Source organism: Mustela erminea, chromosome 8 (assembly GCF_009829155.1).
Source record: "Mustela erminea isolate mMusErm1 chromosome 8, mMusErm1.Pri, whole genome shotgun sequence".
Lineage (NCBI taxonomy): Eukaryota > Metazoa > Chordata > Mammalia > Carnivora > Mustelidae > Mustela > Mustela erminea.
The window spans coordinates 13,421,451-13,445,111 of record NC_045621.1 but is presented as its reverse complement, the minus strand read 5'-3'; the positions used below and the strand labels follow the sequence as shown (position 1 = coordinate 13,445,111).

At 42.7% G+C, this 23,661-nt stretch overlaps 1 protein-coding gene across 1 annotated transcript in view; it reads right to left on the bottom strand.

Moving 5' to 3' along the window:
- Nucleotides 1-19,589: 19,589 nt before the first annotated feature.
- The window catches only part of CDK15 (cyclin dependent kinase 15), an 81,644-nt gene continuing 77,572 nt past the window's right edge, over nucleotides 19,590-23,661 (bottom strand). Inside the window, exon 14 of the mRNA XM_032354117.1 lies at nucleotides 19,590-21,228. The gene's annotated coding sequence lies outside the window, so the exon portion shown is untranslated. The remainder of the gene's footprint in view (nucleotides 21,229-23,661) is intronic.

Here is a 23,661-nt window from a genome sequence, read left to right as displayed (position 1 = left end):
AACAAAGGGGCTGGCCTGGATCCCCGAAGACTCCTCCAAGCAGGGCTGAAAGCAAAGGCAGCCACAACAAACGCTTCCCACTCCTTCCCTCAGGAGGAAGGGCCGGGAGCCAGTCCTTCCATCCAAAGGGGAATTCCTAGAGGAGTTAATGAGAATCTGGAGTTAAAATGAATAGGTCCCCCTCGTATACTGCTGGTGGGACTGGGAAATGGTGCCACTGCTTTGGAAAACAATCTGGCAGTTTCTCAAAGTGTTAAACACAGAAATACCATATGAGCCAGCAATTCTCTTAAGCATATACCCAAGAGAAATAGAAACACATGTCCACATAAAACTTATACATGAATATTCATATTAGCATTGTTCATCAAAGTAGAAACAGTCCCACAAAGGTTTTATATATACATACACATATACACATATATGATATCTATAATTGTGTTATCTAATATGTATATATTTAATAAATATTTCTATTTACTAACATGTATATGATGGTATTATAATATCATGTAAATATGATGATATTCATATATATTCTACTTTTTTCCCAGCAACTGAGTCTCCCACGCTGCCGCCCAATTTGGGGACCATCGGTATAAGTTAGCATGATTCCAAGAAGCAGAGCTCATTCTCACCACTAAAGGATGACAAAAATAAGGTTCAGTGGTTTAAAGGAAGAGCCCCAAGTCCCCACAGCTAGTAGATGACAGAACCGGGCCCCCCAACCTTCCTAAATGACGTCTCATGCTCATCCTACCCACTCCGGCTGCAGGGGAGGTGCCAGGGGTGGGTGAGCAGAGTCCTTAGGAAATCAGTAGGACAGCTACAAGTTGTGCAGAGCCAGGAACGTTGTGTAAATCATTTAGCAATGAATAAGAACCGATACTCATTCCCCCTTTGAAAAATATTAGAAGACGCTAGTGTCAGTGTTCTAGCGAATCATCTCCACTTCCCACAACCCCAGGGCCTGAAACTTTATATGTGGGCAGCAAGGTTTGATGGAAAAGCAGCCTTCCATGGTATGTATAAAGAATAAGTAATGGACCCATAAAACATGGATTTCTTTAATCTACTGAGGGAGTGCCTCTGACAAGACACCACAGGGGCACAGCTGTGTTTACTCCGGGGTCACCTAGTGTCATTTATAATAAATGCTTTCGCTTTTGCACTCCAGTGACCACCTTCTCCTTTCCAGGATATGAAGTATGTTACCACAGACCCAGACGTTGTTAATGGGCCCATGTGGCCTGGAACACCCCAGCCAGCCCTCGACCTTATAGCAGCCATCACGGGACACGAGGATTCTTACTAAAGAGGAGTGCTTTTACGGCGTTTTTCAGAGCACCCAATTTTCTGGATCTAGCTTGCAGGGAGAGTGCTGTTGTGACTGATACCGCCTTATCGGCTCTTGGACAGGGTCTGGCTCAGGACGGCGAGGGAAGAAAGTCATCGGATGGTGTTTATGATGTGCTGTCCCGTGTTGATGCGGTGCTAGGGGCCGGACTAGGGAAGGTAGACCGACCTGATGCTTTTCCCCTAGGAGCTTCCATTCGGAAAGAGAACACTAAGGCCTCTGTCAGAACGATCGCCCAATGCGCCATGTACAATGTGCAACAAACATGTAATTAACTTTGATTTATAGGGTGTAGTACAAACCTTGATCTGCTCAACCCTCTGGGCCACCGGAAGTCCTTTCTCATTTCGACCCTTGTTTAACAGCTTATCATTTGGTCGCAGGCCCCTTTTCCTATTTAGGAAGCAGCGTTTACAGAACGTAATCTTATCTTTCTCTGAGGGCCAAGAATCTTTGCGGTGTCACATCGCTGTTTGTAAACGTGAATTCTCTTCCTGAGACCTTGCTCCGTGTGGTCCGTGGTGGGCTGGAGATGAAGGGGCTGGGCTTTGATGTCCAGCCCCGGCTCTGCCCCTCGATGAGCTGGGTGGTCTGGGACCCGCTGCTTCACCAGAATGAGTTCCTGAGCCTCAGTGTTCTCATCTGTAAAATGCAACGAATAGTGGTTACTTTGCTAGGACTGGAGAAGAGGAGTGTAAGTTCCTGATGCATAGTATCTGTCACGAAAGACAGTAAACAAATAATAGCTCTTCTTCTTACCCGTCGTATCAAGACAAGCTGGAGTGTAGATGGATTGCAGATCTCACAGATCCTGGAAATACTGCTTGTGTGCCGTGAATCCAGAGCGCCTACACAGATCCCTTCCTTGGGGCTGATCTCCCAAGTCCCCCAGCCGCTGAGAGGATCAGCACCGGAGAAGTCAGTTGTGTTGTTAGCAGGGCATTGCCCTCAGCCACTAAGCCCTGGCCCAAGGTCATGATCCCTCCCAGACTGGATAATGCAGACACACAAGTTCAGCTCCATTGCCTCCATCTGGGACAGTTCTGAAGGGCTGCCCCAGCTCCAGAGCTGCCTGTGGAATCTGCTAAGCGCTCAGATCCAGCTGCCCTGGAGGCCAGCGGTTCCCTCCACTGGGTCCTCACCCTTTCCAGGCCCATCCCCTGAGAGCTCTTCCTAAGAACCCAGTGGCCCCCAGCTTTCCACGTCAGGGTCTGTTTCAAGAGAACCCCATCTAGGATCTTGCTTAAAAGTAAGTTATTACTTTAAACTTTTCTTGAGATTTCGATTTTTCTCTTGGCAGCGCTCAGCAGAAGCCCCGTCAGTGAATTGTATTTTCCGGGTATTTAGGTCCTAGCTAACTGCATTTTCTGTCGCTGCTGTAGCAAATCACAGGATCCTAAATGTAATGGCTCAAGACAACACAAATATGTTATCTTAAGTTCTGTAGTTTGTAAGTCTAAAATGGGTTTCAGTGCGCTAAAATCAAGGTTTCAGCAGAACGGCATTCCATTTTGGAGGCTTTAGGGAAGAACCTAGCTCCTTGCTCTTTCCGGCTTCAAAGAAGCTTCCCATTCTCCTTGGCTCACGGCCCACTTCTCTGTCTTCGGAGCCAGCAAGAGTGTGTCGGGCTCTCTGTCACGGCGCTCTGACCTCCTCTTCAGCCTCCAGCTCTATGTCATATTGCTCTAAGCTCTTCTGGTGCACACTTTTGAAGACCCTGAGATCACATTAGGTCCACCTGGATAATCCTGGACCATCTCCTTGTTTTAAGGTCAGCTAATCAGCAACCTTAGTTCCACCCATAACTTTAATTCCTCTTTGCCCTGTAATATGATATTGTCACAGATTCCCAGATTAGGATGTGGACATCTTTGCAGGGGGCACACTGTTTTGCCTGATACCTGAATCAGAGTTTTACCATCTAACTGGTAAGACAAATGGGGGCTAGACCAAAGTGAGGGAAGATGGACTTACTTGGACGAGTATAAAGTTTCTCATCTGGGATAGTTCAGGGTTGTGAGCCTCTGGGAAGCACAGTATGGCTGGGGGAGGAAGCTTTGTAGAAACCAGGCAGCAGTGTAGGCCAAATGAAAATGACAAGAGTTTACAGAAACCAAAGCTAGATTAGTGCAGAAAGTAGAAGGTCTGTGCTTGGAGTCAAGTTGAAAGTAGGGATTGAAGTAGGGTCTGATAAAATGACTAAACCCAGTGGGATGTCTGGGCTGGGGTCACCACTGACTCATCAAGGGTTGATGCCTGAGAAAGGCTGTGGAAGGACCGTCCCACACATCTGACATCGGACTGACTCTCACATGGGACGCCATGTGAAAATCATGTGGAGAAATTTTGTCAGAAGTGACCCAGCACTGCCTGACTTGGAGGCCACACCTGGTTTCTAGCACCTGACAGGCATTTAAGTTCGGGGTAGCCCCATGAATGAGAAAATTGCTGACTTCCTACCCCCAACAGAAAACAACTATACTGATACTTTCATTTGTCCCTTCACAGCCCAAGACTCTCTCTCGCTCTCTAGTTACCAACTGCCATTTCTGGCTTAGGGCTCAGCTTCGCAAACAGAGTCCTGGTTCCCAGGTGTATGTGCGGGAGAACCCCTGTTTGGGCGATGGGGCGAGGGGCTTTCTTCAATAAACTCTTTCACTTATGTTTATAACCCACTGAATAAATGTTTAGAAGTCCAGGAGAGACATGACTGAAAAGGACTCAGGAACCTGACGAACATCCCCTGTCTTAGCAGTTTCGAGTGTCTGGGGCTTCTAGGCAAGTTACTTGTGAATGTATATGAGGAAATTTAAGGTATGTTTTAAATAAACATACCAGAGCTTATGCATCCCACATGAGTCTCCCCTTCAAAGCAGTCTCCTTGGAAGACGAATCACTGATTCCAAAAATACTGTTAAAAACACTCCGGTTCATTTCATTTTTAAACACTTAAGTGCATTCTTTGGAGTGTCTAGATGGGGGCAAATATTTATGCTTTAAAGGTGAATTTGATTTTTAACAACAGCCAAAATTCATTTAGATCAAAGTCTGGGGTAATTGAGTTAAGTAATACCATGTTCGATTAAAAGATGAGGCTTATATAATCGAGGAAGCCTAGTTTTCTCGTGAAGACTGTGGATGCTTCCAAGAGCCAGAAAGTAGGAACCGTGAATGGCAGCATTGGTGGGACAAACTGGCACCTTTCAAAGCAATTTCTTTAAAAGATTATATACAGTTGAGGGTAGCAACTTTGGTTTTTTTTTTTTTTTTTTAAGTTTATTACTTCAGAGAGACATTGTGTATCTTAGTGACCAGAAGCATAGGTTCTGGAGACTGTCTTAGAACCGAAGTTCAGCTCCATCATTTTTGAGCTGTGTGATCTCAGGCAAGACCCTCGGCCTCTTTGAGCTTCATTTTCTTCATCTGTGTAGGACGATCACAGTATTAACTACCTCAGAGGATGGCTACAGGGAATAGATAAGGTCATATATAAAAAACACCAAGTGATACATATAAAGACATAGACAGACATAGACATAGACATAGACGTGCTCAATAAATAGTGGTTATGGGGCACCTGGGTGGCTCAGTCGTTAAGCATCTGCCTTTGGCTCAGGTCATGGTCCCAGGGTCCTGGGATCGAGCCCCGCATCGGGCTCCCTGCTTGGTGGGAAGCCTGCTTCCCCCTCTCTGACTCACCCTACTTGTGTTCCCTCTCTCGCTGTCTCTTTCTCTTTCAAATAAATAAATAATCTTAAAAAAAAATAGTGGTTATTGTAGTTTTTCGTGGACACACAGTATACATACAAATGCACATGCTTCTTCACCCCTAGGTGGGAACCAATCTGTAATTTTGATTCTATTTGGGGTGAGGTAATAATACTAGTAACCCTCATTTACTGAATACCCTTGATGGGTCAGACCCCTTCAAGCCTCACTATAACCCCATTAGAGATAGGTACTACTATTGGACCTATTTTTACAGGTGAGGAAATCGAAGCCTAATGAGATTAAAGGACTGATCCAAAACTATTTAGGAACGGTGCTGTGAAGTCAGGCATTTGGAATCTCATACCCGCCCGTGTAACCCCTTCTCACATGGCTGCTTATGAAGGTCAAGTCGGACCGCTTCACAGGGACATGAGGACAGCACGAGTAGGAGTTCAGGCATGGATCTGCAACCACATGGGCTGGATTTGAGTTTGTAAACAGCTTGCCTGCTTATCCCTTATCTGTCACGCTGCCCACCCCCAAGTTTCCCCCTCCCCCTCCCCCCACTGTCTCCCCCTGCCTCCCCCCGCCATGCTATAAAGTTGGGCTAATGAAGAAATGCTACAGGAGGAGCGCCTAGCCCAGAGTCACTGCTGGGGAAACGGGCTGTAATTCAATGTGAAGGAAATGCTCAGTTACTAGAACATTCTGCACAGAGTGGCTTTAGCTTTAGGTCCCACATCCTACGACCCTTGAGATATACACGCCTCCCAGGGGGAGAGCGGTGCTGCTGTTCTGAAAGCCTTTGGTGATAACCTAAGTACGAAAAACAGCTTTACTGATAGTGGAAAATTCTCCTGAAAATAGGCAAAGTGTTTCCATCAGATTATGGCCAAATTCCAGTGGGGGTGGAGGAGGTGACAGACAAAACCACTTAGTGTTCTACACGGCCCATAAGTTGACACTCTGATCAAGCACTCTTTCTAACACGTGTTCCTGGAGAGCAGCCCTGTTATCTGGGGCTGGGGGCTGCCTGCTGACCCCCACTCCCGCTTGGGGCCACCCTCCAATAGTGTTTTTATACATAACCACATTAAGGAAAACCAGAGTAGCCAGGAAAAAACAGAACATTGTTTGTAGTGTAGTATCTGGCTGGTTTAGAGCATTCATTCGTCATCCATTCATTCATCATTCATTCATTCATTCATTCATCATTCATTCATCCATCATTCATTCATCCATTCATCATTCATTCATTCATCATTCATTCATTCATCCATCCATTCATTCATTCATTCACCTTCCTTCCTTCCTTCCTTCCTTCCTTCCTTCCTTCCTCTTTCTTATTCATGAGAGAAGTCAGCAGCCAGTCTTACAGCTAAGAGAACTGTTATGGGCTGAATCGTGTCCCCTACGAAATGTATATATATTAAAGTCCTATTCCCAATACTTTAGAATGTGACTATATTTGGAGATAAGGATTTTAAATAGATGATTAAGTTAAATGAGGGTAGACCCTAGCGTCCTTTTAATAAGAGGATATGAGAGAACAGATCACATGACCATGTGAGGACACGGTAAGCCCAGGAGCGGCCTCAGAAGAAATCAGCCCTGCACACAACTTGATCTTGGACTGCCTGTCCCCAGAACCATGAGAAAATAAATAAAGCCAACCAACGTGTGGTATTTTGTTATGGCAACCCTAACAACCTAATATAGGGCCCAAGTTTCATTTCTGGGCTTGTGCACAAGGTTTAGGGGAGAGGTGGGTGTTAATGGAGATTCTTCCTGCAGATCAGGGCACCGAGGTCGAGTGGTGTGGGATATTTGTCCCAAAGAGCTCCCTGGATTTTCCTGCCACACATCCGTGACCAATGCTCCTGGCTGTCACCCTTGTACCCCTGGAGCAGCCTTCTTGACTTCCAAGGCCAGTGCCTCTGGCTCACCCGGGAAACTTCACGCTAGATTGCCCTGGAAGCTGGAAGTAGCTTTCGGACCGCTTAGGAATGATTCAGATTTGGGGGACTCATCTATTGAGATGATTTTAAAAAAGAAGCCTATTCCTGCAATTATATATGCTTAGCACTTTTATCTGCTTTGTTGTTGCTTAAATAAACACTTGTTAAATGACCCAAATTGTGTTTTCTGTCTGTCTTTTGAAAGGACAAACTAACATAAATTTAAATATATTTTGCGTAAGAGATGCTTTATTTTATTTTATTTCATTTATTTTATATATAGTCTGGAATCAATAATACTCAAAGATGTCACCTGTGATTTTATTTTTCTCCTGAAATTTTTCACAACCTTCCAGTCTCTCATTGTGTAGAAAATCAGGTGCTGTCCTAGTTATTGTTCACTCAGCAAGTCACTGTTAGGACCAACTTTTACAAACGTGGACTTGAATTCCTACTTGGTCATCATCGACTCCTAACCCAGAAATTCTGTAATAAATCCTGAAATTAAAATAGCTTTCCTAGTTGGGTATCTCCATTTCCTCACCGGTAAATAAGCAATTTTATAGAAGATCTGTAAATATCTTGCAACTGCCAAGATCGTGGGTTCTGTTTGGTGAGTTGGGCAAATACGTGAGCCTGTGCTCCCCCATACAGCCCCCTTCCTTCTCACCCAAATCCTGTTATGTTATTCATTAGCTTAATAAATGCAGTTGAGAAAGTGACTGAATTAATTAATGAATGCCTACTGTGTTCCAGCCCCAGAGAGCACACAGATAAATACGACAGTTCCTGCCTCTCAGGGGCTCACGCTCTGAAGGTGGAGACAGATGAATAAACACATGGGCTGCTTAGTTCAACTTTGTTTTCAGTTAGTTTTACTTATTATGATAATAAAAATTCTAATTTATTTAGCGCCTACTCTGTGTCAAGCGTGCTGCTGGGTGTCACGTGATGAATCTTCAGCTCATTCTGCAAAGCAGGTATGATTATTTTTTTATTTTTTACTTTCTTAATTTTATTTATTTATTGGACAGAGAGAGGGGTGGGGAGAGAGAGCACATAAGCAGGGGGAACAGCATGCAGAGGGAGAGGGAAAAGCAGGCTCTCTGCCAAGCAGGGAGCCCAACGCGGGGCTCGATCCTAGGACCCTGGGATCAGGACCGGAGCCAAAGGCAGACACTGAACCATCTGAGCCAACCAGGCGCCCCCAAAGCAGGATTATTGACGCCTCTTAAAGATGAACAAATGAAGGCCAGCAAGTGACAGAGCCTAGGTGTGGCTGATGCCCTGTCTTATATGTAAATCAAGCTATACGAGCTTTACTGTCTCTGGAATGAAAAGCAGAATGACGTTATGATTTGATCTCAAAGAAAGATAGCAAGTGTTGTTGATGATGTTTTCAATTTGTGCATTTAACCATCATTTATTGAACATCTTCTCAATGTCTACACAAGACACTACACGATAAAATTGGAAAGCGAAGCATTCTTCTGATCTGCTCCTGCTACAGTCAGTTTTAGCAAGGGAGGAAGAAGTGTCAACTCATAATTACAATCTTATGGGATGAATACTCAGATGTAACAGCAAAGGGGTGCTCTGGGATCCCAGGGGGAGAGCAACTCTCTGTGGGCTGGAGAAGTCAGGGAGGGTGACTTTTGAGCTCAGTCTTGAGGGACAATTTGGAATCCACCAAGCAGAAGGAAGAAGGATGTTCCAAGCAGAGGGAACAGAATGTGCAAAAGCTTAGGGCTATGAATAGAACACTGTCTTTGGGGAGTGATGAGAGATTCTGGGTGGCTGAGTGTAGAGACTGGAGGATGATGGAACCAGCTAGAGACAGTGAAGTGTCCTGTTAAGAACTGTCCTGTGACTGATGGAGATTTCTCCAGAGGAATAGTGATAGCTTAATGGGAGAACCCCAGCTCCATGTGGAGCGGTGACCGTCAGCGCTGGCCGCACATTGGAATAACACGGGGAGCTTTCAAAAATCTGGATGCCTAATGCTACACACCAGATTAAACAAGAATTCCCGGCACTGGGACCCAGGCATTGGTATTAAAAAAAAAAAACAACAACAACAAAAAACAAGACAAAAACCAAAACAAACAAAGAAACAAACAAACAGAAACACCTCTCCAGGTGAATCCAATTCAGCCAAAGTCGAGAACCTCTGGTGTGGAGAGGTCTCCAGAGAGGAGAGAGTTGGTGGCTGAGAGGCCAGTTAGGGGACTACTGGGCGAGATCTGGAGAAGACCACCTGAGTGGTTGTTCTCAAACTTGTGTGTCAGAATCACCCGTGGGGCTTGTTAAAATGCAGACTTTCTGGGCCCCAGCCCCCAGCTTCCAATTGTGAAGATCCGGGGTGGGGCGTGAAACTGCATTTCTAACCATTTCCCTGGTGATGCCGATGCTACTGACGCGGGCACCTTACTTTGAGAGCCACAGGTCCCTGGCAGTGGAGGTGGAGAGGAGAAAACAGATCCGAAGGTGTTTGGGAGGTAGGGACGAGGGCGACTGGGCAACTGGGTGGATGGTGGTGCCGTGAACCGAAACGGGAACGGAGAAGACGGGTTTGCTTTGTGTATGGCATGGGGCAGAAGATAATTGCACTGATAGGACTTGACCTATTTGTTGGACGCTTCTAGGTGAAGGCTCCTAGTTGGCGCCTGGCAATACTTTTCTATCAGGAAGAAGTGAGATAGATAGTGGGACAAATCAGGGCCTCAGGTTTAGCCTAATTCAAGTAGATATGGACTGATTACTCTGTATAGCTTGAGATCTCTCTCTCTCTCTCTCTCTCTCTCTATATATATATATATATATCTTCTATCTGAGCCATTTTTTTTCCCTGATGATAATATGTTTAATCCATGAGGGAGTGTGATGGTGTTTTTTTGGCCCCTCCACAAGAAAAAAGACCCACATTATCCACAAGGCCTTAAGCTTGGTTGTTAAGTATATGCAGGTCCAAATGTTTCAAAAGCTCCCACCAGTGTTTTCCATTTATTTTCACACATGAATTTGAAAAGCTAATAGAACCTTTATTTCTTTTTTATATTGAGAGTTGCTCTGTTTTCTTCTTATTTGTGAGAAGAGTCCAGCGTGTCTGGCTGAACCTCAGTTTCCCCAGTGGTAGCAAGGTGGGGTGGGATTTAGTCCTGCCACGACCCTTGGCGTTCCATGAGTTTGCCTTTGACTCTGTCAGTTTTGCCAGAAGGATCTCCAGGAGCTGCTAACACTTGGAAAGTTTTTTTGCCCATTTTAACTTCACTTTTTTAGAGTATATTTCTATCAAAAAGTAGTAAGGCCCTATTGTCAAAACTCTGTCTTAAAGGTATTTCCAAACTTGTTTCTTATTCCTCACTTGACAAGTGCTGTCACAGGGCTCCATCACTCCTGGACTAACAGCTACCAATAAACAGAAAATTATTTCCAACCAGCTAACATGCTGTTTACTTTCCAGAAAAATTGCACTTTCCAATCTGACAGTTGATCAAGGGGTATCCCGCTGCTGTCAGCAGGGAGAAATGTTTAAACACAGAGATGGGAGTTTAAACATTTTCTCATTATCACAGAATAAGGGAAAAAAACACACAAATAAATAAATAAGTAAAAATGGCATCCAGACTCTCTAACCCCCCACTGGGAGCGTAATGAAGCTGTGTCATGTGACCAAAAGGAGTGGGCTTTTATCTCTGGCCCAGTACCGTTACTCAAGTGACACCTGTCACATGACCCAACTTCGGTCTTTTATCTGCCTTCCCCAGCCACCCTTTTGGGGAATTGTCTTTTCTAGCAACGCGTGGCCCTTTGCGGCCATTGTAGTGGGCTCCGTTAGTACAATTAGCCTGGCCTTTTGCATTTCCTGCCTCGAATCCCCTAGATCTCTCCTCAAATATTGTTTAAACATAATAAATTACAAAATGCCCACAAAACTAAAAAAAAGATTAAAAAAAATCTCAGAGGACAAGAAAAGAAAAATCAGTGCCATTATTTCACACAAGTTTGCAGGACTTGAATTGTCTGGAAAGAAAAAAATTTATATTTTAAAACACGTATCTTTATTTTTGAATGTTTATCAGAGCAGGGGGATAATAAAACCCAAGTATGCTTCATTATAAAAGTGCCTGCAACTCTAACTAGCCAGGCTCACCCCAGTGAACCACAGTCACAACCAACCAGAACCAGGTATGGTCACCTTTGCCCCACCCCCCAACATCTCTCTAAACCCCAATTAACTCTTTTATTCTTTAACTTGATTTCTTTTTGCCCTCCTAGACTCCTGCCTTGCCTTGCTAACTAGAATCCCATGGTCTTGGCACTTTTAATTTCCATGGTGCCTTTTCCTTCCATTTCGCTATGACTCCTGCTGCCATTACTACCATCACCATGACTACCACCGCCATGATCACCATCGCCATGACCACCACTGCCGTGATCAACGTCACCATGACCACCACTGCCATGGTCACCACCACTACTTCTGTTAACCATCGCTACCACCACCAGTACTACTCTAGCTAATTTTTATAGTGCTTGCTATCTGCCAGGCACTGTTTAAAATACTTTAAAAGTGTATTCACTCACTTAATCCTCACAAGTAACTCTATGAGGCAGATACTATTATTATCCCCATTTGCCTAGGAGATAGGCAACAATGGAGCATAGTTTTGACACAGGCAAGGGAAGTGGCTATGTGGATGTTTGGGAGAAGAGGGGGAGTGAGGCAAAAGTCCAAGGAAAAAGCATGCCTCATGTGTCTAGACTATCCACGGATGCTTCCAACTTCTTTTTCCTTCAGCCCTTTGACACGTTAGCTAGCACTCCATCTTTTCCATCCTTCCATGACAGTCTCTGAAAGATAATCTCTGCTTCTACTTTCTTGCCACTCACTCTTTAACCCACTGTATTTTTCCATGACCACCATACCGTAGAAACCGCTCCCTTATAGGTCACTGATGACCAGTACGCACCATGATCTATGGCCTGCCTTGGTTTATAGCACCCTGACATTCTTCTTTGTAGGCCATGCAGTCTTAGAACATTCTTCTTAACTTTTGTTACCCAGAATGATTCTCATTTCTTGTTTCATCCCTCCAACCCACCAACATCTAGCTACTAATGCTTTGTCTCCTTTGGTGCTTCTTCTTTCACCCCTGCACTTCTTCTCTTTATATTTGTTCTCTTGGGCCATTGCATCTTTGAGACTTCAAGGACATCATCATGTGGGTGATGCCCACAGTTCGAAGTTCCTGGTCTCAGGTCAGCAGTTATAATTGTCCGATGCATATCTCAAACTCAAGATGTCCAAAATGAGCTCCTAGCCTTCTCTCTCAAACTAATTACCTGACTATAAATTATGTAATAAGTTATCCTGGCCCCAGACTTGAAAGTTAATAGCCACTCTCCACCCCCTATCTCCTGCTCCCTGCATTCTTAGACCCCACAATCAATTGTTGCTTGTCTGTTCAACAATCATTCCCACTTCTTCCTCAGTTATAAGAAAGTCGTGACTATTCAGGAATTCGTCTCTCAGGAAAGGTGATCCTAACCTCAGATTAGGAGTCATTCCTGACTGTTTTAAAGCAGTCATCTCATTACCCTTGCTGGCAATTTAAGAATGGAGATGTGACAGTCTGATCACTAAGATGTGAAGACAACTGTGCTTTCTTCGCCTGGGTGGCTCAGTCAGTTAAGCGTCTGCCTTTGGCTCAGGTCACGATCCCAGGGTCCTGGGACAGAGCCCATAGCATTTGGCTCCCTGCTTAGCGGGGAGCCTGCTTCTCCCTTTCCTTCTGCCCCTTCCCCCTGCTGTGCTCTCTCTGTCTCTCTCTCAAATAAATAAATAAAATCTAAAAAAAAAAAAAAAGAAAGAAAGAAAGAAAGAAAGAAAGAAAAAAGAGGAAGCACACAGGGAGAAATGTCTTCTTCTTCAACTGGACATTGTTGTACTTCATGTGATGCCTGAAACCGTGGCAACATCTGGTGACAATGACTGAAACAGCCTGAGAATAGGGCAATGAAGGACATTGAAGATACAGGGAAGAAAGATGGAAAGAGCCTGGGTTGTTGATGTGATTGACCCATTAAATTAATAAATCCTGGAACCACATATGTCTGGCCTTACATGAAATAATATCCTCATAGATTTAACCATTGAATTGATAATAATAATAATAATAATAATAATAGGTTTATTAGTTGATTTGTCCTTTCAATCCCTTCTTTTTCAATTTCAAAAATATCCTATTCCTTCTGTATTTCCCTCACACAGGGTTATCTTATTTATTTATTTGTTTGTTTTTAATTGAAGTATAATTAACATGCAGTGTTATATTTGGGCTATCTTGTTTTCATCCTCTTGATTGTATGCTCAGCAAATCTTACTTCAAGACAGAGGCTGATGGCCATCTCCTCCATGATAGGACAGAGGGATATGTTGTTACTGGTTCTTATATTTATTTTCATCTACTTCTCCATTAGAGTATAAGATCCTTGGGGGAACTTTATTTTTCATATTTCTAGTGTCTAGATCCTTGGGGGAACTTTACTTTTCGTATTTCTAGTGTCTAGATTTCTAGTGTCTAGATTGATTCTTGAATGAATTAATGAGTGGATGGGGAGAATTATTTATATCTTGGTTCAGTTTTGGGGGGGTCCTACAAGATTTTCTTCTAATACCCAATGGCAGTTCTTATGGTAGAAACAATTGATTATAAGGATGTTCATTAACTTGGATGAATCATTACTGAGTACCTCAGCTCTTCCACCAGGTTGACCATCAACATACTTAGGGATACAGAGGACTTAAAAGTAGCAAATGTTGGGGTCCCTGGGTGGCTCAGTGGGTTGAGCCTCTGCCTTCCGCTCAGGTCATGATCTCAGGGTCCTGGGGTCGAGCTCCGCATCAGGCTCTCTGCTTAGCAGAGAACCTGCTTCTCTCTCTCTCTCTGCCTGCCTCTCTGCCTACTTGTGATCTCTGTCTGTCAAATAAATAAATAAAATCTTAAAAAAAAAAGTAACAAATGTCCAGAGAGGATTGACTAAAAACTACTGTGAAAATTCATTTATGAAAGGTGTCAAGAGTAACAAAAAGGTGTCAATCCCTTGCTAATGTACTTATAGGAAAAGACCTCTGAGCCCTCTGGTTCTAGGAATGTAACTGCTCAGAGTGATTTCTTTTCTTCCAGAAGGTAATCTACACTGGACATTGCCAGAGATTTTTAGAAAGGGGACACTTTCAAGAGTAACTCTGAGATGGTATTAGATGCATAAAGTATCAAGAAAAGTAAGAACCAACTCTCATAAAAACCCTACTACTGTATGACACCACCGCTCAACAAAGCTTTCTGCAATGACAGATATATCCTACATCTGCATTGTGCATTATGGTAGCTACTAGCCACATGTGGCTCTTGACCTCTTGAAATGGGGTTAGGAGTGAAGGACTGAATTTTTAACTTAATTAAACATATACATAAACAGTCACATATGGCCAGTAACTACCATGTTGGATAGTGACCCAGTACTAGTCAGGTTAGGCTAGGTTATACTGTAATAACAAATAACCCCCAAATATTAGTGGCTTAAAACAAAATTTTATTTTTCTTTCCCATTGTATATTCATCATATGTCATCTGGGGACTCTTCTACATCTCTCCATTCTGGGACCACCCTGAATACTGCTCGTCACTGTAACAGAAGGAAAAAAAAGAGACCTGGAGGGTCTTGCACTGGTAGTTAAATGAATGTCTGGTTCAGAAGTGACACATATCCCTTCCACTCATAATTCATTGACCAGCACTAATCAGACAGCCTTATCCACTCACCAGATGGCCAGGAAGTGCCATTCAGTTATGGAGCTTGGGAGACAGAAATATTAGGTGAGTAGCATTAGTGACTGAGTAAGCATCCTTAAAATAACTAATACACCAAATGAATTATAAATTATGTTCTTAAAAGTCAGGTGTATGTCTATACAAAAGAATCAACAAAAACACGGGAAGAAAAAATATGCATAAATACCAGGAATGCTCCTTTTATAAAATCAAGGAGGAAGACTGGAATAATGTTTTCCTGGGTTTTCTTTTTTTAAATTAACATATAATGCATTATTTGCTCCAGGGGTACAGGTCTGTGAATCACCAGGCTTACACATTTCATAGCACTCACCATAGCACATACCCTCCCCAGTGTCCATACTCCAGCCACCCTATCCCTACCCCCCCACCCCTCAGCAAGTCTGTTTGTTGCATGAAATTAAGAGTCTCTTACGGTTTGTCTACCTTCTGATCCCATCTTGTTTTATTTTTTTCCCTCTCTACCCCCCACGACTCCCTGCCCTGCCTCTCAAGTTCCTCATATCAAAGAGATCACGTGATAATTGTCTTTCTCTGATTATCAGATTTATTTTTCTTAGCATAATTCTAATTCCATCCACTGCGTTGCAAATGGCAAGATTTCATTTTTTGATGTCTGCATAGTATTCCATTGTATATATGTATACAACATCTTCTATGTCCTTTCATGTATTGATGGACATCTAGGTTCTTTCCATACTTTGGCTACTGTGGACAATGCTGCTATAAACATTCAAGTGCACGTGCCCCTTTGGATCACTACATTTGTATCTTAAATACCCAGTAGTGTGATTCTGGGTTGTAGGGTAGCTCTCTTTTCAACTTTTTGAGGAACCTCCATACTGTATCCTAGAGAGGCTGTACCGCTTGCATTCCCACTAACAGCATATGAGGGCTTCCTTTTTCTGATCCTTGCCAACATCTATCATTTCCTGAGTTGTTAATTTTAGCCATTCTGACTGGTGTGAGGCGGTGTCTCACTGTGGTTTTGATTTGTATTTCCCTGATGCCAAGGGATGTTGAGCACTTTCCATGTGTTTGTTGGCCATCTAGATGTCTTCTTTGCAGAAATGTCTGTTCATGTCTTCAGCCCATTTCTTGATTGGATTATTTATTCTTTGGGTGTTGACTTTGATAAGTTCTTCATAGATTGGATACTAGCCCTTTATCTGATATGTCATTTGCGAATATCTTCTCCCATTCTGTCAGTTGGCTTTTGGTTTTGTTGACTGTTTCCTTGGCTGTGCAAAAGCTTTTGATCTTGATGAAGTCCCAAGAGTTCATTTTTTCCCTTGCTTCCCTTGCCTTTGGCGATATTCCTAGAAAGAAGTTGCTGCGGCTGAGGTAGAAGAGGTTGTTGCCTGTGTTCCCCTCAAGGATTTTGATGGATTCCTTTCTCACATTGAGGTCTTTCATCCATTTTGAGTCTATTTTCACGTGTCATGTAAAGAAATAATCCAATTTCATTCTTCTGCATGTGGGTGTCCAATTTTCCCAACACCATTTGTTCAAGAGACTAATTTTTTCCATTGGGCATTCTTTCCTGCTTTGTCAAAGATTACTTGACCACAGAGTTGAGGGTCTATTTCTGGGCTCTCTATTCTGTTCATTGATCTATGTGTCTGTTATTGTTTCAGTACCATACTGTCTTGATGATTACAGGTTTGTAATAGAGCTTGAAGTCTGGAATTGTGATGCCACAAACTTTTTTTTTCCCCAATATTCTCTGGCTCTTCGGCTCTTTTCCAGTTCCATATAAATTTTAGGATTATTTGTTCCATTTCTTTGAAAAAAATTAATGGTATTTTGATAGGGATTGCATTAAATGTGTAAATTGCTTTAGGTAGCATAGACATTTTCACAATATTTGTACTTCCAATCCATGAGCTTGGAGCATTTTTCCATTTCTTTGTGTCTTCTTTAATTTTTTCATCAGTACTTTATAGTTTTCTGAGTACAGAGTCTTTGCCTCTTTGGTTAATTGTAAATGGGATTGACTCCTTAATTTCTCTTTCTTCTCTCTTGTTGTTGGTGTATAGAAATGCAAATTGATTTCTGTGCATTGATTTTATACCCTGCCACTTTACTGAATTCATGTATGAGTTCTAGGAGTTTTAGAGTGGAGTCTTTTGGGTTTTCCACATAGAGTATCCTGTCATCTGCAAAGAGTGAGAGTTTGACTTCTTCTTTGCCAATTCCAATGCTATTTATTTATTTTTGTTGCCTGATTGCTGATGGTAGGAACTTCTAGTACTATGTTGAATAACAGTGGTGATAGTGGACATCCCTTCAGTGTTCTTGACCTTAGAGGAAAAGCTTTTGGTTTTGAGAATGATATTTGAGAATGATATTTGCTGTGCGCTTTTCAGAGATGTCTTTTATGATATAGAGGTATGTTTCTTCTATCCCTATATTTTGAAGAGTTTTAATCAAGAAAGCATGCTGTACGTTCTCAATTTTTTTTTCTGCATCTATTGAGAGTATCATATTTTTCTTGTCCTTTCTTTTATTTACATGATATATCACATTGATTGATTTGTGAATGTTGAACCAACTTTGGAGCCCAGGAATAAATCCCAGTTGGTCATGGTGAATAATCCTTTTACTATACCATTGGATTCTATTGGTTAGTATCTTGGTGAGAATTTTTGCATCTATGTTCATCAGGGCTACTGATCTTTAGTTCTCCTTTTTGGTGGGGTCTTTTTCAGGTTTTGAGATCAAGGTAATGCTGGCCTCAGAGAAAGAGTTTGGAAGTTTTCCTTCCATTTATATTTTTTGGAAACAGTTTCAGAAAAATAGGTATTAATTCTTTAAATGTTTGGTAGAATTTCCCTGGGAAGCCATCTGGCCCTGGGCTCTTGTTTGTTGGGAGATTTTTGATGACTGCTTAAATTTCCTTGCTGGCTATGGGTCTGTTCAGGTTTTCTATTTCTTCCTGGTTCAGTTTTGGTAGTTTATACATCTCTAGGAATGCATCCATTTCTTCTAGATTGCCTAATTTTTTTGGCATATAGTTTCTTATAATATGTTTTTAGAATTCTTGAATCTTCAAACTCAGCAGATCCCGGTGGTGCACTACTGTGCCACTCCTCTCCGGGGAGGAAGGGGCTCCTCCACGGATCTGCCATTTGTTGGGTCCCTGCTTGTAGTGGCCCAGCTGTGTAGTAGCTCACGGTTTATGGCAACCCAGAGCTGAGAGGCCACTCCCTGGCTCACTCTTTGCCACTGGTTTCCCTGCTCTGATACTTGGGAGCTCTGCTGCAGTCAGGCACCCTTGGTCTTCCTGTGACCCCGAGGGTCCTGAGACCACACTGTCCCAGGGAGGGCTCCACCCCTGCTTAGCCACCTGAGTGATGTCTCTTATCAGACCAGACTTCTGTAAGTTCCAATTTTGTGTTCTGCTGCTCTATCACTTGTTGGAAGCTGGCTGATGGAGGCTCCCTCCCCCCATAGTCTATCTTCCCAAATATTGCCTTGGATTCACTTCTCCACACATCCTACCTTCCAGAAAGTGGTCACTTTTCTATGTAGAATTGTAGTGATTCTTTTCTCAAATCAAGGGTTCTGTTGGCAGGTGTTCAGAATGATTTGACATCTTATCTAGCTGGATTCCTGGAACCGAACAAAATTAAGGTCACCTACTCCTGTGCCATCTTGGACTCCTTAACCCGTGATGTTTTTACTATATTCATAGTTTTCACTTTTCCAGAATGTCATATAGTTGTAATTGTATAGTATGTTGTCTTTTCTTTTCCTTTCTCTCTCTCTCTCTCTCTTTTTTTTTTTTTTTTTTGAAGATTTTATTTGAGAGAGAGAGAGAGCAAGCACAAGTGGTTGGAAGGACAGAAGGAGAGGGAGAAATAGACTCTCCACTGAGCAGGGAGCCTGATGTGGGGCTTCATTCCAGGACCCTGAGATCATGACCTGAGCTGAAGGCAGATGCTTAACTGACTAAGCCACCCCAGGGGCCTCTAATATGTAATATGTAATCATTTCAATTGGCTTCTTTCACTTAGTAATATTTATTTAAGTCTCCTTCATGTCTTTTCATAGCTTGATAGCTTTCTTTTTTTTTCCCCCCCCTGAATAATCTATTGTGTGGATGTATCACAGTTTATTTATCTACTCTGTCACTGGAGAACATTGTGGTTGTGTTCCAGTTTTGGCAATTATGAATAAACACCTGTGCGTGTGTTTTTTGTGCGGACATGTTTTCAATTCCTTTGTGTTAATACCAAGGAGCATGATGGCAGGATCACATGGATAGAGTATGTTTAGTTTTGTAAGAAACTGCCAACCCATCTTCCAATGTGGCTGTAACATTTTGCCTTCTTACCAGCAATGAGTGAGAGTTCCTGTTGCTCCACATCCCTGTCAGCATTTGATTTTGTCAGTGTTCTGGAACTTGGCCATCCTAATAGGTATAGAGTAATACATATGCATTAGCTTTTTTTAAAAAAATTAATTAAAAAAAAGATTTTATTGGGTGCCTGGGTGGCTCAGTGGGTTAAGCCACTGCCTTCGGTGGGTCCTGGGATCAAGTTCCGCATAGGGCTCTCTGCTCACCGGGGAGCCTGCTTCCATCTCTCTCTCTCTGCCTGCCTCTCTTCCTACTTGTGATTTCTCTCTGTCAAATAATTAAATAAAATAAAATTTAAAAATCTTTAAAAAAGACTTTATTCATTTATTTGAGAGAGACACACAGCATGAGCAGGGGGAGGGGTAGAGGGAGAGAGACAAGCTCCAACTGAGCCACCCAGGTGCCTTTAGGTGTTAGGTTTTAACAAGGTCTCAGTCTTCCAAATCATTATCCAATGTTAAATATCAGCGGCATCTTCAAGAACTGTGTATTCTACAGATCTGATAGGTATGTGATTTCTGGAAAGATCATACACATTGGAGACAGTCAGACAAGAGGTTTGTACCTCAACTCAGATTTACCACCATGGACGAGTTATGTAACTTCTTTGAGTCTCAGCTTCCTCTTTTATAAAATGGAAGTAATAAATAACTAATACTTCAAAGAATTGTATGAATAAACTGTGTACTTTCTCTGATTTTATTCAAGTGATTAATACAAATATGTATTAATCTTTGTAGAATGGGGCTTAAGACTTTACCACAATTGGCTTTTCTCTAGGTTGAAAAAGCACATTCACTGCACACATATCTTTGCTCCATAATCCAGCCCACACAGTTCCATCTTTCAGGTGTGTTTGGAAAAGTTTAGCCAAATACCTTACTAAAATCCAATAGTAAGGTAGATTTCTCTGGGCTATTTGTATGCATTTTTCCTCTTCCCATCTCAGACTTTGGGTGCGTTTTTAATTCTTTCTTAATTAGCTCTTCCTTGTTCTTCTAAAGGATAGAGAGAAATGTCTGGTTTCTAGGCTACTACATTTCCTGAGTAGATGATCCGATCCCTAGGTGAGTAATTTGAGTTTCCCTGGCTTCTTTTAGAAGGAGTCGTTGCGGAAAATGATCCATGTGTTAGCTGAGACTGCTCTCTCATTTTATTTGAGGGTTGTGTGTGCGCACGCGCATGTGTGTCTGATGGTGCAGCGGGGCTTGAATTACATCTTTGGAACTCTTTGTTCTGATCTATCTATTCAGTGTCTCTCCACCATCGAATCAGAGCTTAGGTTCCTCCTCGCTTCTGCTATCATCACCGATAACTGGGATTCAGTAGAAGTAGACAGCCAAAAATTGAAATCTAACCAGGGGTTCAATCCAAACTTCTAAAATCTAGCAGGACTGGGGTAGTAATGTGGTTTGATAATCCAGTTTGATAATCCAGAAGCGCCCTCTAGGAAATTTTAACAAAGAGTTTTCAGCAGGTCCTTTTGTTGACAACTTTATCCAAGAAACCATCTTCCCTGAGACTTTTCTGAACTTTAGACTAATCCTCTCCTCGCTACAGAAGTCCTTTTGTCGGGGGAAATTGTAAGTGAACACAGGAGGGACAGGCCCCTGTAAGCCCCAGCTCTGTCTCCAGATTCTTTTAATCAATTAGCCTTTTATCTGGCCTGTGGTTCTTCTGGCCCAGCGATCTCTCATTCAAATCACAAAATAGATGAAATCATTCAGAAATCCTCTTCTCAGACTATTTCAGTCTGTTGTCTAATTTCTGAGCCAATCAATGGCCAATTTTGGCAAATGACAAGAGCAATAATCATTCATTGGTTTTTCTTCAAGTATCATGTCCGTGGCCTTAGACCTCATATTCACAGTATTCCAGGTCACAGGTGATGGTATGAAAACCCTGGTCCATTCTGCAGTTAGATTTGAAGCTTCTTAGTAAGGCAGAGCAAATTAAAACGGAAGCAGCAGTATTGTAGCCCTGAAAGCAAATGAAGAACAAATAAAATCAAAATACATGAGTCAGACTGAGTAAGGAAAACCTGCTAAACATTTAATGCAAAGTTATTGATGGGATTATATAGAGAGATGGAAAAGGTAATAATAAATTATAACAGAGACTGCATCTTGTCCCTGGCAATAAGAACCAAAAGGGCTTTAAAAAAATAATAAAAAGCGATCTCCACATATACAAACTGCATTTGTACCGTACCATCCCCATTGTTCAAAACATGCCCAGCTTTGAAATAACATGTGTAAAGTGCCCGGCCCCCAATATGTCCCCAATAAAGTTTAGTTCCCCTCTATTTCTCCATAATGAACATCAGTATACATTTCTTTTTCCATTCCTGAAACTGACATTTTGAGGGTCTTATTAGAGTTTTAGTTTTGAAGCATTGCTGTCAGTTACAAGTCCTAATATCCCAATTTACATTTTGAATCTCTTGAAAAGTGAATATTTTAACATAAATTCAATTTAGTGGAAAAGATTTACAGGCCCCAAGTGTCCATGTGATTACCTTTAGTCTGCTTAACTCCAGCACACCCAGATTTGGCTGATCCCAAGCCATTTATTAAACAGTTTAATTGCTCTAGATTTTCCCTATTGTGGTTCCTCTCCTACGGGTTTTATCTCCTTACATTAATACCAAGGGCCCAGGGACATCACGAGGTGACTCCAACAGAGGCAAAATCTGCCTCCTCCCTTTCTCAGTTGCTGGCACAGGTGCCAAGTTTGACTTGCTGCATTTAATTGACCTTCTATGGAGACCACTTTATATCTACAGGTAATAATTCTTTGTGGAAAGTCACTGAAGATCAGAGACGCAGTATTACCACCCTATCTCTGGATTGCTTAGTAAAATAAAATAATAACAATACTAGAAGTAATAGTAATGCTAATGGAACACCACCAACTGATGTCTTCATCAATCAATGTCTTCAATAATTTTTTTTTAAGATTTTATTTATTTAAAGAGAGACAGAGATCACAAGTAGGCAGAGAGGCAGGCAGAGAGAGAGGGGGAAGCAAGTTCCCTGCTGAGCAGAGAGTCTGATTCGGGGCTCCCTGGGATCATAACCTGAGCCGAAGGCAGAGGCTTTAACCCACTGAGACACCCAGGTGCCCTTTTGATAATTTTATGAAGAGCAAACCCTCCTTTATAGAATGTGGTGAAGGCACATCGTAGTCTCATAACTAGACAGTTTAAAATGACATCATTACCCAGCAAAATCTCTGCTTTAGAAAATACAGTGCTTGGGAAATACCACATTATTGTGTTGCCTATTGTGATTCCAATGGTGTATTATCAAAATACAAACCTGGGTATTGCATACAATGCTCCAAGGAGCAGCTATAAAATTCTAAACTTCCTGGGCCTCTCCAGATTTCTAAATAAAATGATCTTAGGAAATCCAGAAGACGAACATCTCTGATAGGTACACACCTTGAAATATCAACAGTCAAAGAGAGCTCCAAGGGAAGGTGGCAAAGAGCTGAATCCTACTATGTAAATGAGGTTACAAGGGGGCAGGTGTGGGGGGCATGTCCCTGGTTACCATCCAGGCCTCAAAAGTTCTGTCAGGAAGCGTGGCTGTGGTTGCCTAAGGGGTGGTCAAATTTCGTGGCTCGGGATAGGGTCTGGGCTACTTACAGGGCCCACTGGCTGGCTGGCTTTGTGTGTGGGAACCACCATGATTCCTCTGTCTGGATTACTGTCCCCTTTCCCCACTGGGAAGGCCAAGTTTGGGAAGTGCTCTTGTAATATCTGGGGGTGTCTATACTTACAATGGCTTTTTGGGTTGTCCTACCTGGCTTCTGGGGCCAACCAGAACTTCTTTTAGGGTATGCTAGTTTCAGAAAAATTCTCCATAGCACCCTTCCTCCTGAAGACTACCTTGGAAGGCTGGTCATCGTGGGCTGACCGAGGAGAGTAGCTGTGTTTGAGACATTGCAGATGGCTCCCCATTGGGTCCTTGTTGTTCCCCGAACTCACCCGGAATGAGAGAACTCCCTGTGACCAGCTGTGCAGGGGTAGCCTAAGAAGCTTGGCGCAGCGATGACTTAGATGCTCACAGGCATCAAAAGCCATCTCCTGAACGGGGCCAGGCCCTGAAGCAGGCCTTCTCTGGTATTTGAGGGAGACTGGGTAGTCATCTGCACCACTGCGGTGACCAAGTGTCCTGGTTTACCCCAGGCTGTGCCGATTTTAGCCCTGAATGTCCCATATCCCAGGACAGTCCTCCCTCTTGAGCAAACAGGGATGGAGTTGACCTCTGATTTGTCCTATTAGCTGCTGGAGAGAGCTACAGAGTTAAGGGAATGCAACATGCCTTGTGGTACTTTATTGCGCATGTACTAAGTTTTGTCTTAGGAACCTTAATAGGCCTCTGCGAGTGAGAGAGACAGGTGAGG